We start from the raw sequence: 15,046 nt of genomic DNA on the forward strand, positions 1-15,046 counted from the left end.
TTGAAATCGATATCTATTTGTAACTTTAATAAATTCATCTCAGTCCTACCCTTTCGGATACAAGAGTCAGTGTTCTCTTCCACATCAGCTATTAGAAGATTCCTACCATGTTTCCCCTGAATCTTCTCAAAGCACAAAATCAGTATCCAAGAAAATAATGAGAATAAAAGAAACAGAAAGATGTATCAAGAAATAATTAGAACTAACACACCATTGTAGAGCAGTTATACTCCAATAAAGATGTTTAAAAAAAATAGCTTTGTGATAAGTAACAGTTTGAATTAAAATAATATTCTTCCTTGAAAACTGCCTGAAAATGTACAGTACAACTTGTAAAAACCATTATTGAGAATTAGCAAATACACACGTGGTCCTCTGAATACTTCCTCTGCTTAAATATGCAGAATTTAAATGAAAATCCTAATCTTCCCATAGACTAACTGAGATATTGGCACGTTCCACTGCTGTGTTTATCTCGAAATGGTATAAAAATATAACTACCGTGTAACAGTGAAAATATCAGTTATCAATTAAGAATGTGTGGCAGGAATTTGTAGAACACTGTTTCAGTGGGGTAAACTGTTCTGTGATCTAAGTTTCCACTTATTCTTATATTATCCTGAATTTAAACATTTTTAACATGACAGATTAGGGCAAAATCATTGTACTGGGGCTTCCCTGGTGGTGCAGTGGTTGGGAGTCTGCCTGCCGATGCAGGGGACACGGGTTCGTGCCCCGGTCCAGGAAGATCCCACATGCTGTGGAGCGGCTAGGCCCGTGAGCCATGGCCGCTGAGCCTGCGCATCCGGAGCCTGTGCTCCGCAACGGGAGAGGCCACAACAGTGAGAGGCCCACGTACCACCAAAAAAAAAAAAAAAAAAAATCATTGTTCTGATAGCTAATACCTAAGGGTGGCTGTGTGCTACAGCAGAAAAACATGGCGACTGGGGGCCGTGGGACTATCTTCACCAGTAACTAATCGGGTGACTTAAAAGTCCTTTAACTTCTGCTTGCCTCAGTGTATTCAGTTATAAAATGTTATTTTCAATGAATCTCCACACCTCTTGCAGCTATCATGACTTTTATCATGAAGTCCAGGACATTACCATTAAAGAACAGCATAGATTTTATTCTAAAGTTGAGAGATCAAATATTAAATTAATATACATACAAGGATAGGTTTCTTCGATAATAATGTACAGTTGAAGTTTGTGAAAAATTGAAAGTTTGAAAAAATTAAGTAGGTAGCTGTTATTTGGTGGGGCTGTCATAAGGAAGTACTACAAACTGAGTGGCTTAAACAATAGAAGTTTATTTTCTCACAGTTCTGGAGGCTAAAAGTCCAAAATCAAGGTGTTGGCAGGGTTGGTTTCTTCTGAGGGCTGTGAAGGAAGGATCTATTCCAGGCCTCTCTCCTTGGCTTATATATATATATATACATCTTCACACTCACATAACATTCTCCCCATAGCTGTCTATGACCAAATTTCCCCTTCTTGTAAGACACCAAATTAGATTAGGACCCGCTGTAATGGCTTTATTGTAGCTTGATTGTCTCAGTAAAGACCCTATCGCCAAATAAGGTCACATTCTGAGGTACTTGCTTGGTGTTAGGACTTCAACATGTAAATTGGGGCAGGGGCACAATTCAACCTATAAGAATAGCTCTTAAATACCTTCTTATGGACAAGCAAAAAGAAAGCTCATTGTCAGTTCCATAAGGCTCCATTCCATATTCAGACCTCACTTGCCTTCTTCCATACTCTTCGTTTATCCAATTAAAAATATTCAAGCCAAAACAAACTTCACTGATTATAAGGGATAAAAAAATGCCTCGTGATTTGGCATTATATCAATGTTTTTCAAGTGGATATCTGGAAAGTTGGATTTAAGAATGGCATAAGAGCTTTCTGATTTTCATCCTGTGTCCAGAAAAGGGGGAAATTCTTGTAGACTGGCTGTCCATTAGCCAGAGAGATGAGACTTTTCCCATCTTAAAATAAAAGCCAAGATAATCTGGCTACCAGAAAAAAATGACTGGAATCTGGGGATGTCCTCAGGAGAATCATTGTAAAAATGCATTTCCATTTGTTTTCCACACTTTTTCTTATAACTGTTTCCTGCATCAGGGTTCTAACTCTGAATTAGGAAGATACTCTTGCTGCATTAGGCAATGTGGGTATATGTTCATGCCAAAGAAGAAATTCTCATCCTCCTTGGACTTATAAAAGCCAAACTCCAATCCCTAATTAGAGACTACAACAATAAAAGTGTAAAAAATTTAGGAGCAGGTATGCAGGACATTGGCTTTTAAAGTGACCTTTTAGTTTTAAAATGGGCTCTAAAATAGCATTCACAGTTTGAGTAGATGAGTGGTGATAGGGGAAAGAAATGGAAATAGAGAAGAAGGGAGAGAAAGCAGAAGTTAAATATCTGAAGGATTCTAAATGGTACAATAAAGAGAAAATGAAATATATTCTGGTAGAAAAGTTCCATAATCATTCACTAGAGGTTGACCTTCATAGTGTTCAGAAAAGTGTCAGAAACAAAAAGTAGTTTAAAAATAGTTTAGAAATCAGAAGTGTTTCATTGAAATTAAGATTTTTGTAATGGTGATTTTGTTATCCTCCAAAAAAATAAATATAAAAACGGAATTGCAATCATAACTGGCTTACTTTGTGTGGTAGAGGTTGTGAGTTTGAAGCCTGACTTGTCCCCATCTAACTACAACAACTTCAGTTAATCATCTGCTTTCTTGTTTGTAAAATGAAAACATATTCAACTCTTTGGTGAGTGTTAACTACACAACTTTTATCACTTTGAGGCGTTCTACCAGTGGAGAAAACAGAACCAGGCCAAGCTTTCCATTATGAAGAAAATGCACTAGTTATGGAGTAAAATCATAAAATGCCCAATAGAATATACTAGAGAGAAGCAATCCTCCAACTCGCAGATTTTAGTTTCTTATATGGAGTCATATAGATGTAGAACAGCACAACTGGGAACAGTAGGTCATCTGCTGGAGTTTGGAAACCATTTTCTAAGAGTTTAACTGGCTTCAAGGGTGTTGACCAATTGCTCTCAGGGCTGGTTGCACAAGGTCCTGTGTACCTGCTCACAGCCATCTGCTTATCTTCTCCCCCTGAGAGTAGGGAGTCGGTACTGGGGGAAAGAGAGTTGAGTAGAGGCAGGATGGAGATAATTAGTTGACTCTACTGCTACTCATTGCTTGTGTTGAACAGCTGATGTTCTGCCACCTGTAAACAAGAGGGATCTCTTAGGATGCTGCCTTAGAATCTTAGTGGCATTCTCATCCCACTTACAAAACATTGATTACTACTGGCATTATGCTTTCTTGCAGTAGAAAAATGCCTTTACCTTTATGTAACCTGGGGAAAATGCTTTTCTGTCTTTCAGCATCACAAACAATCAGTGAGACAGAGGTTTTTGTAAATGTTATTTAATGGAAACTACAACTAGCTCTTTGAATGCCAGGATGGGTTCATGCACACGTAGTGAGAATATAGAGTAGGCTATATACAGTATGGAGGAGGTTCTATGAGGCGTGAATCTCTGCTACAGTTAATTGAGGATCACTGCCCTTTCTGAAGTCCTACTGCTGTGGGAACAGCCTTTATTTTCAAAGCTTTGAAAGCCCTGTGCTCTTCAGGAGAAAGGCATCTTCTCATGTCACCTTTAAAGTCTGGTACTTGGAGAAGCACTGCTGACAGATATTTGAGAAAAGAATGAACCAACAGAGGATCTTTAAAGATGGAAAAGGAAAAAAGAGTAGCAGTAACTGAGATGATGATGATGAGAACTGTTTGTTAGATCTTTTTCAGTTCAGAATCTCTTTGTGTTGTCTCATCCCTCACCCCAACCCAAGACTCTTAAAATATTTTTCTTAGCTTTTATTGGCCTTTGCTCTAGGGGGCTGTTAACTGGCCTACTGAAATAGCACCATCTATCTTGGGACTTCTATTTTCTGTGCACTTGGTTAATATATCCTATCTATTACAATGAACTTTCATTCTAGAACACAAAAATAATTAGTACTATAAATTTCAACAGTAATGCCTCTGTTTTTTAAAAAAAAAAATTTATGGAGTACATAGAGAATATATCTGTTTACTCAGACTCTCTGTACAGGCAGAACACTTTAATAAACAAATGTTTGTCCTGACTGTTTACAACTACCTACTTATTTTCTTATATAAAATAAAGAGCTGATTGTAACCATACTTGGTTTTGATAGGGCATGTTTAAGTGCAAAAAGAAATACTGAGTGATAAATCAGCAAAGCAGCAGCCCAAAACACAGTTTAAATGGGGAATTTCTTTGGCATTCAAGTATTTCCCCCTGGTTCTGGTAGTTAACTTATAATTTGAAAAATGGAACAGTAATCATTGATATTTTTGATGAAATTACCATAAATATTTTGAAATGCATCAATTAAACACTATGACTTTAGTCACATCTTCTCAGAGGCAGTGGTTTGTTGAATAACATAGGCAGAAATAAAAGAAACTAAATTAAAAGCAAAGAATAATGTGCCAGGTAAGCATGGAAAAGCTTGTCTTCCAGGTTACCAATTGTTGGATTTTTAAAGATATATTGATTTTGGAATTATAAACCTTATTGGATTTTTTAAACGAAATTACATATGCAATTATATGCACTTTGAAGTGAATCCCAAGACTCATTTGGGTAAATGGCACTTTTCTTTTACCCTGATGCCGAGTTCCCAGTAAAAGTGAAGTAGTACACAGATCAGAAAATCCCTGTTGGTGGCTTATTTTGTGAAAAATATTGATTTTTTTATTATAAACCTCAAATTTCTGGGTTTTGTTTTATATAAAAGTACACATCAGCATTACACACCCTGTACAATGGATCAGATTTCAGTTCTTTTCTTGGCTGGAATTTCAAACTTTATATTCTTGAAACAGTAAGGCACTGTACAAATGATGTATTCTTACAATAATGGACTAAGCACCTCCCATTGAGTACACATGCAGTTCCCATGGCTTCATAGAACTTGTTTAATAAATGATAAATGTATTTTGAAATGGTTGTTGCACTTGCTGATAAACCATATCCATGGGAGCTAAGTCTCTCACCCTGGACTCTGCCAGTTTAACAGAGGACCTGGGGCTTTAGGCCGAACTTTGAGTGATTTGCCCCTGAAAGCTGAGCAGCTAACCTGTGTTTCGGTATCTTCATGGAAGCATGTTACCACGTAGTTATTGCAGAGTGGTTTACTTCTCTGACTTCTCTATCCAACCTACTTTAAAAAGGGGTTTGAAATGGTTCTTGGTAAATCATAACCATTGAAATAAGGGTTTAAAACTTTGGTCACAGAAGAATTCTGGGAACATGAAGGAAAACTTAGTCCAGGGGATGTACACTGTTAATCTAAGTTTAGTAGCAGTCAAGTCAGGGAGAGAAATATTGAATGAAATTCTTACCTAGCTGTGACCTAATATGGAGGTAACACCAGGTTTCATGAGAGGTCTCCAGAATAACCATGAAGAAAATCAATTATAGTACAGCAGAATGTTGACAATTATAAACAGACTTTATGTGATGATGGATGGCAACCAATGGATGGATGAGCCTTTGTAAAAATTGTCAGTTCTCACCTATACACTTAATAAATTAGGAATTTAAATTTTGTAGAAAATAAAGTGAAGACACTTTGTCATTAGCTGTGAATTTGAGGGTGACTTATTAAAAATCACATATGTCATGGAGTCTAGAAACTGGCTTTGAAGTCTCACCTCTCATTCCCTGTTATGTTGAGCAAATAATGTGAAATTTTTAGGCCTCAGTTTCTTTATCCATAAATGCAGAAATTAAACTGAATGCTCTCAAAGGTCTCTATGAAAATGTCATTTTCGACATTATCCGTTATCCATCTCTGTGCTTCCTGAAAGTTCTATTCATAGTCAGGATGCCACTTCATATCACTACTATTATTTTATTACTGTAATTTTTTGTATATTCAATCAACAGGTATTTATTGAACAGTAATTTATTATCTGCTAGAATGTGGCCATATGGATACCATGGAGGCTACAGATATACAGATATCAGGGGATTTCCCTGGTGGTCCAGTGGTTAAGACTCTGCGCTTCCGCTGTAGTGGAATATATACACTGGGCAGAATATATACACTGGGCAGTGTATATACACACACACACACACAGAGATATCAGAATGTTGCATTAAACTGAGAGTTTGCACTCACTGAGGGCTCTGCTGAAGGGTTTTCAACCACAGAGACCAAGACCTACAACACTCTCTGGTTGTTGCTACTATTCAGCATTCAAGGACCTGGTTTAGTGTAGAAATCAGAACTGAAGACCCGATGTGCAGGGCTGAGAATAAGTGAAGCTTTCTGAATAATCTGAGCCCCACTTTGTATGTAGTCTTAGTTCTCCAACCCAGGAGGCCAATAAGACATCATGATGACCAAAGAATTCACCATCTTTTCCAATAAGAAATAAACCAGAGTATTGAATGATGGTACCTAGACATTCTAAGTTGTGCGGAAAGTCTCTGAGGTGAGTTCTTTAAACGTATAATTCTCTGCAGTGAAATCTGCCCCCGGAAGGCTGCCAGGTTCTCACTCTATGGTGTGTGGCACAAGTTAATGAGTGCTGGTCATCAGTTAAACATCCAAACATTTGTCTTTAGCTATTATTAAAATAATATGAGACTTCTCCGATGTTTTTTGAAGGTGAAAGTCTTTATGTTTCCAAGAGCATAATAAGAATCTTTTTGAGGTCCTTTGGCCTTTGTTGTGTGTGTGACATACAAAAACCTCATGTAGAGCCAGCCCCCATTAAACAACCTAGTCCCTTCCTTACTCAGGGGTGTAGTTGTGACCTAACTTGTCCCTGTGGTGCTTTTAGGCTTTGGGGCAGTAATGGTCAACACTGTTCTCTACCACTGCCCTCTACCCATGGCCACCCTTGGCCTCCTGAGAACGGCCCTGCCTCTAGCAGTGGCAGAAAATAGCATCTACTCTCTGTCTCAGCCTTTTCCATGAGGCTAAAATCCCAAGACTTTGATCTGACTTTAATTTAGCAAATATTTTTAAACAAACATTTACTGAGTATGTGTATAGTGTGTATAAGGGAATAACAGTTAATGTCGCCATGAGAGTAGTAGTCTTTCCTATCAGAAAGTTAATTACTTTCTGATAGAAAAGACAACCTTCTAGAGGTTGTATTTGACAGCAAAGTATTTGCTGAATACTGAATACTGAGTACTGAATACTTTGATGTTCACTGTCTCAGTGTGGTGAACACTGAAGACAGGGCCCTACCTATTTTGATCACTGTGGCACCTTCAGCATCCAGTTCAGTGCCTGGCTTGTAGTCAGTTAGACCATACATTTTGTAATATTATAACAACTTCAATTTCATATTTAATTTGTCTAGAACATTTTCCTGCACTAGAGTGTAAATTCCCTGAGGTTAAGGACTAAGTCTGTCTTACTCATCACTGTATCCACAACAACTGGAAGTTGTTGACAAAATTTGACAGACAATAAATAATTTTGAATGAGAGAGCGAATGGAAATTAGGAGAGGTGTTTCAGGCCCTATTTTGCAGAGAGAACAAAAAATGTGACTCAGAATCAGGGCTCTTTCCATGGTGCTGAGGCTGTACAAATATGATGAGAAGGAAGAAGATGACTAACTCCAGCCTCACCCCACTTCCAGAATTAGAGGTCTCTTGAGATTTTGCTGCCTCCTAGAAATTTCCACGCTTCTACCTTGCTTCTTGCAAACCCCAGTTATTCTCCAGAAGCAGCAACTCTTCCCCGAAACAAGATCTCATAGGCTTCTTGGGAGGGGGAATGAGGACGGGAGTTCAAAAACAAGAGGGCAGCTCTGATATCCTGGGTATCAGTTCTGCAGTTTAACTTCTGTGTTCTTTGGTGAGAAAGTGTGAACTGCATGTTTAGAGAATGGGAGAAGGCTGCAGATCCTTTCACTCCCCAAAACTATCTAAATTTGCTTTAAATTTTCAATGTTTGGGACAGTCAATTCAGCAGTTAATTTGGCTGGGGAGATGTGGAAAATTACCCCAGGGCTGCAGTTGTTCAATAGCTACCAGTGTTGAGTACTAATTATAAGCCAGTCACTTTATGTATCGTGTTGTTAATAGTTTCATTTTAGAGCTGAACACTCAATGCTCAGAAAGCAGGCCAGGTCCACACTAGTCCATCTGCCTCCAAGCCCATGGTCTCCACTAGCCAGCTTGGCCTCACTGCAGGGACTCAGGCTGCCCCTTCCGTCTTCTTCCTGACCCACACATGACCTGCCCTTGGTAGAGACCTCAGTACTCCTAGAATCTTTAAGTTCTGTACCTGTAGCACACATTTAAGGATTGCTCTGGGCAGGCTTTGAGAGAATACTTCCAAGGTGTGTCTATAGGAAAAATCTATTTTATCTCACAAAAAGGGAATCTTTGGAGGAAAAAAACCCAAAAACAACTGAGAACATAAAGCTAGAAAAATGTTTTCAGGTCTGTTGCTCCTGGCTCTTCTTTTTACAGATTTTATACCTGTGTTACTTCAGATAGGTTATTTAATGGTTGATTCTCAATTTAATCACCTGTTAAAGGAAAATAAATGTTTTCCCTATCCAGTCTATTCACAAGGATAACAGGAGGTAACATGGGTGAAAGTGCTTGAAAAACTGTAAGGTATGATGATATAGACATCCGATTTTGTTGTTGTTAGTATAATAATATAATATGTGATAATAATATTATGATTATCACATAGCTCTAGATTAGCTGATTAAGACAACTCCTAGAAAGAAATTTTAAGTCCATGAGGTTGAAACTTTAGATCTACCTAGGGCGCTTGTTCTTTTATATAGGCCTTTGAAACACTTTTGCTTTCTCTTTTCCCACGAATGTCTGCTACTTTCTGAAGTTCCCCCTTACATCTAGCTTCACTATGGAACCATTCTAACTTCTGTCTGTCCTAAGATATGAGGCATGGGGCATGTCCTTAGTCCTTGCTGCTTCACCATCCATTAGCTCACATTTGCAATGGTTTTGGGGACGTGCTTACAATGAGGCTGCACTGTCTGCCCCTGCATCCATCAAAGGGGCTAACAGCACTAATTTGTCTGGATAAATGTTTCTCTCCTACCTTTGCTGCCCTATAAACATTCTTCTTAAAAAGAAACATCTTAGCACGGAGGAGAGGGCTCTTGTATTCAAGCACAAGATACTTTAGATTGTTTTGTAGCTTTTGTTGACTCCACAGCTAAATTCTGTGCTCTCTGCATTTAATAACCATATTTCATTTAATTCACACACACACACCGTTATACGTACAAAAACTATCAATAAGTGCACAGGCAAGAGAAGCAGTGTTTCAGAAGACATGATTGCTGTCAGAAGAGCCCAGCTTTAGCTCCCAAAATTAGAATTTACTTGGTTTCTCTGTTTTCCAATACTTGTGTTACGTTTGAGTAAATATAACAAGCAATTTCACTGTATATTAGGAAGTATTTTCCAAATTTAAAATTCAGTCATATATTGAATATTTTATACTTGATTGCATTTTAATGGAAATACAGTCACTTATTTGATGTCTGTTCTGATTCCATTTTTACATTTCAGGGTCAGTTAAAGTGATCTTTATCCAGATGGTAAATGACATTTGAAGATGACATTTAAAGATGTCATTTAGCTGCTCTCCTGACATTTTCCATTTTATACTTATATATTTTACTTAATGGAGCCATCTATATTCAGCATGACAACTCAGAAGCGCTTAAAATTAAAAATTCAAAGTGTTCTATATTCATCTTCTGGCTAGCTCAGTTATTTCTAATTTGTCTAGCCAATCAATCAAAGTGGTAAATAAAATTAAGTACATTATTTTTTCTTTCATTCACAAAGTAAACATTCTTACATTGGCCAAGAGCCTTGAGTAATAGTAGAAATAATTAGACAGCCCAACTGATTATTGCATTCAAGTGCATAATGAGTAACGAATATGTTGGTATCTGATTATATCCACTGCCTCCTTGCACATGGAAGAAAGGGTTTTCATAGAACTTTATGAAACGGTAGCCATCTGTTTGTATTTAGGAGGATCTGTTATATGGAAAGTATTGTCCTTCAAGGATAAAATGCAATTATCAAATTCATTTACTTAGAGATAAGGCTAAATTAGAATAATTATGTTCTACAGTGATTCAGAAGATAAATTTTTAAAAAGTTTTAAAGATATTTTAAAGATATTTTTAATTCTACTAGTGTTAACTTTGAGGGGTTTTTTGTTGTTTTTTTTTTAATACATAGCAAACAGCTTTAATACAACCAGTTAGCATTTGGTTGACTTCACATAGGAACGCAGAATGAAATTTTTGAGTCAAAATTTTTTCTTCTCATATTATATATTTTTTTTCCATTAGCGTCTGGCATTTGTTTTGCAGTGGAGAAGCGTGTGATTGGTCTGACTTTGAGTCCTTTGTATATCAAATTATTTTCTCTCTGCATGTTTATGGATATTTTTCTTTACCCTTTGTATAAATCAGCGTCCTTCAGTAGGAAGTAAAATTCACCCTAGATGGCTCAAATGAATAGGATTACTCACAGTGGTGCAGGTAAGATTAAGGGAACAAACTCTTAATTTGAGCTGGTGAGGCATTCAGAGAAGACTAGCAACAACACTTGGAAGCCATCAATACCTCTAGAAATGAGGACATTGCTGAGGAAATGGTGTTACAGGAGCCAGTGAAAACTGGAACTGTGGAGAGGATCCACCTAGTGGGAGCTGTCATCTGGAGGGGTCTTAGCTACTACTAAGATGTGGTGTTGAAAAAAGTGAGGGAGCAAGGAGAATGCCCCTGAACTCTCTCTCTTCCTGCCCCCTATCCCTCAGCATTTCTGCCAGTGCCTTCAATTGGCCAAACCCAAATAGAAGGTAATTGATAGGGGAGGGAGCCTGGGTAAAACAGTCTGCAAAGGTCAACTTCTCAAAGTACAGAGCAGGGCAGAGAAGGGGCAAGAATGAATCTGGATAGCTGAAGGAGAATAACCAGTTTAAAAACACTGCCAGGGCATATCTAGGTGATGGTCTTTGTAATATACCCAAAATGTATAGACCCTTTAATTGGAAAATTAACATCTATTTATTAATTATCTCAGAGGAACTTTCTTGTAGTCTAGGCTTGATAATCACATATGCTCTATTTTTTCCCTAGGATTTTCTTCACTTTGTACTTCTTATACATATTTTTCTCATCCTTTCACCTTTTTTATCCTTTTCACCTGTGTTGGACAATTTCTCAAGTTTGTTCTTAATATCACTGAGTTAATTGCTGTGTCCGTCATGCTCTTTAAAGATTCCAGTGCAAAATTTAATTTTTGCATTGAATTTTAGTGTCCTTTGTGAATTTTCTTATTCCCAACAGCTCCCTGTTTCAGAGAGTAATCTCTTCTATGACGTTCTATTTTTAGTTCATAGAGGCCATATTTATTATCTTATTAAGAGTAAGATTATTAAGAATTTATTATCATATTAAGCAGTTTTCAAAGCTGCTTTCTGTACTTTGAAAATTATTTCAAAATAATATTCAGGCCTTTTTTTGTTTTTTTCCTTTCTTTTTATCTGAACTTTTTCTTTTCTTTTCTTTCTTTCTTTCTTTTTGGCTGTGCCACGTGGCTTCCAGGATCTTAGTTCCCCACCAGGGATGGAACCCAGGCCCACAGCAGTGAAAACACTGAGTCTTAACCACTGGACCGCCAGGGAATTCCCTGAATAGTTGTTTAAAATTGACCCAATACATTTTATTTTAACAGCTTTATTAAGGTGTAATTTACATATCATAAGTTCGCTTGTTTTAAGTGTACAATTTAATGTTTTTTCGTAAATGTGCAGAATTGTGCAACCATCTCCATAATCAGTTTTTGAACATTTCTATCACTGCACAGAGATTCCTAGTGGCCATTTGCAGTCACCTTCTCTTCTCACCCCTGACCTCAGTCGAGCACTAATATGTTTTCTACATCTATAGCTTTGTATTTTCTGAATATTTCATATAATTGTAATCATACCATATGTGGCCTTTTGCATCTGGCTCCTTTCACTTAGCCTAATGTTTTGATTTGTTTTGTTTTATTTTTTATTAAAGTATAGTTTATTTACAATGTGTTAGTTTCTGCTGTACAGCAAAGTGATTCAGTTATACATATATATACATATTCTTTTCCATTCTGGTTTATTACGGGATATTGAATATAGTTCCCTGTGCAATACAGTAGGACCTTGTTGTTTATCTATAGTAGTTTGTATCTGCTAATCCCAAACTCCTAATTTATCCCTCCCCCACCCCTTTTCTCTTTGGTAACCCTAAGTCTGTTTCTGTTTCTTAAATAGTTCATTTGTGTCATATTTTATATTCCACATATAAGTGATATCATATGGCATTTGTCTTTGTCTTTCTGACTTACTTCACATAGTATGCTAATCTCTAGGTCCATCCATGTTGCTGCAAATTAGCCTAATGTTTTTGAGCTTGATTCTTGTTGTAGCATGTATCAATACTTCATTCCTTTTTATTTCCAAATAATACTCAATTGTGTGTGTGTGTGTATATATATATAGATATGTATACATCACATTGTTTACCCATTCATTAGTTGATGGACATTGGATTTTTTTCCATTTTTATTAATAATGCTGCTATGAGCCTTCACATATAAGTTTTTGTGTGGACCTGTGTTTCAATATCTTTAAGTAGATATCTAAGAGTAGAATTTATGGGTCATATGATGTATTTATGTTTAACTTTTTAAAGAAACTGCCAAACTTCTTTTCAAAGTGGCTGTACCAACCACTTTACATTCTCACCAGCAATGCAGGAGGGTTCCAATTTATCAACATCCTTGTCAACACTTATTACCTACCTTTTTTATTATAGCTATTTTATTGAATGTTGAGCGGGATACCTTTGTGGTTTAAATTTGTGTTTCCCCAATAATGCTGAACATCTTTTCATGTGCTTATTTTCCATTCATATATCTTTTGTGCAATGTCTATTCAGTTTTCTGTTTATTTTGAATTGGATGGTTAGTCTACATATTCTTGAGTTCGAATTTAAGCTCTTTATATATTCTGGATACAAGCCTTTTATCAGATGTATGATTTGCAATGTTTTCTTCTGTGGATTGTCTTCACTTTTTTAATGGTGCTTTTTAAAATGCAACAAAAGTTTTAAATTTTGATGAAGTCCGATTTATAAATGTTTTTTCTTTTATTACTTGTGCTTTTGGTGTCACATCTAAGACATCTTCACCTAACCCACAGGAAAATCATTCTATTGTTTTTTTTTTCCTAAGAGTTTCCTAGTTTTAGAAATTACACTCAGGTCTACGATCAATTTTGAATTAACTTATGTGTATGGTGTGAGTTAGGTTTCTAAATTCATCTTTTTGCATGTGGAGTTCCAGTTGCCCTAGCACCATTTGTGGAAAAGACTATCCTTTCCCTATTGAAGTGTTTTTGTCCAATGCACTTCCGTCTCTTTTTCTAATTTTTGTTTCTTTTTAGAAACTGTTATCATTGAACGTCAGATTTTCTTTTTAAATTCAGTCTTGGCTCAAGACACTCACTGTGTAACTTTTTCTTAGTCCCCCTTGGTGCCGGCTCTCAGATCCAAAGCTGTGGTGCAACTTGATATGCACGACTCCAACCCAATTTCTGTTGGCTAGTAGACATTCATCTTTTTGGCCTATTCTGAAAGAACATAGGAAAGTCTACTACTGCAGCACTCAGGCACACTGACTATGAGGAAAATTTGAATCTCAGAAACATTTGAAGCAGCTTGTAGTTGTTCTTTGCCTACTTTAATATAAGAAAAACAATAAACCCCAATATAGTTGCCCTCAAGGCTTTTCTGTCTATGCTTCTACCCATGATGCCCTGGATAAGGAAAGAGTATATCTCTTGACTCATTGCACAATTAATTATCTATCTCCTTCCCTACTTGGTTCCTACTTGTTCTGGAGTTTTAATAACCAGAGAGCTGCTGATCGCAAAGGGACCAGGCCATTTCTCCAGATACATGGCAAAGTAGAGCTTGTGCAATATTTTTGCATGTGTTGGGGAAAGTAGGGATGTAGAAGTGTTGGCTGCCTAGTTGTTTGGGGTTTTTTAAATAACTTTATTGAGGTATGTTTTATATATCATATAGTTCAGCGGTCCCCAACCTTTTTGGCACCAGGGACTGGTTTCGTGGAAGACAATTTTTCCATGGACCAGGGTAGGGGGGGATGGTTTCGGAATGATTCAAGCACGTTACATTTACTGTGTACTTTATTTCTATTATTATTACCTTGTAATATATAATGAAATAATTATATAACTCATCATAATGCAGAATCAGTGGGAGCCCTGAGCTTGTTTTCCTGCAACTAGATGGTCCCATCTGGGGGTGATGGGAGACAGTGACACCCGAAGCGTGTTGCTTATGTCCAGTCTACTCCATAAGATGCAGCTTCATTGTCACTTGCCACTCACTGTTAGGGCTTTGTTATGAGTCTGCAAACAACTGACTTATTATGATCTCTGTGCAGTCAAACCTCTCTGCTAATGATAATCTGTATTTGCAGCCGCTCCCCAGTGCTAGCATCACTGCCTCAGCTCCATCTCAGATCATCAGGCATTAGACTCTCTTAAGGAACGTGCAACCTAGATCCCTCGCACGCACAGTTCACAGTAGGGTTCGCGCTCCTATGAGAATCTAATGCCGCCACTGATCTGTCAGGAGGTGGAGCTCAGGCGGTAATGCGAGCGATGGGGAGCGGCTGTAAATACAGATGAAACTTCGCTCGCTAGTCCACTGCTCACCTCCTGCTGTGCAGCCCGGTTCCTAACAAGCTACAGACCTGTATCAGTCTGTGGCCCAGGGATTGGGGACCCCTGATATAGTTAACCATTACAGCTGTACAATTCAATGTTTTTTTCTTTAGCAAATTTTCCAAGTTGTACAATTATTACAATA

The 15,046-nt window shown here is 37.3% G+C and overlaps 1 protein-coding gene across 1 annotated transcript in view; it reads left to right on the forward strand.

Moving 5' to 3' along the window:
• MTCL3 (MTCL family member 3) overlaps positions 1-15,046 on the forward strand; it is a 41,415-nt gene that overhangs the window by 7,020 nt on the left and 19,349 nt on the right. The window lies entirely within an intron of this gene.

Source organism: Mesoplodon mirus, assembly GCF_964341445.2.
Source record: "Mesoplodon mirus genome assembly, chromosome: 10".
Lineage (NCBI taxonomy): Eukaryota > Metazoa > Chordata > Mammalia > Artiodactyla > Ziphiidae > Mesoplodon > Mesoplodon mirus.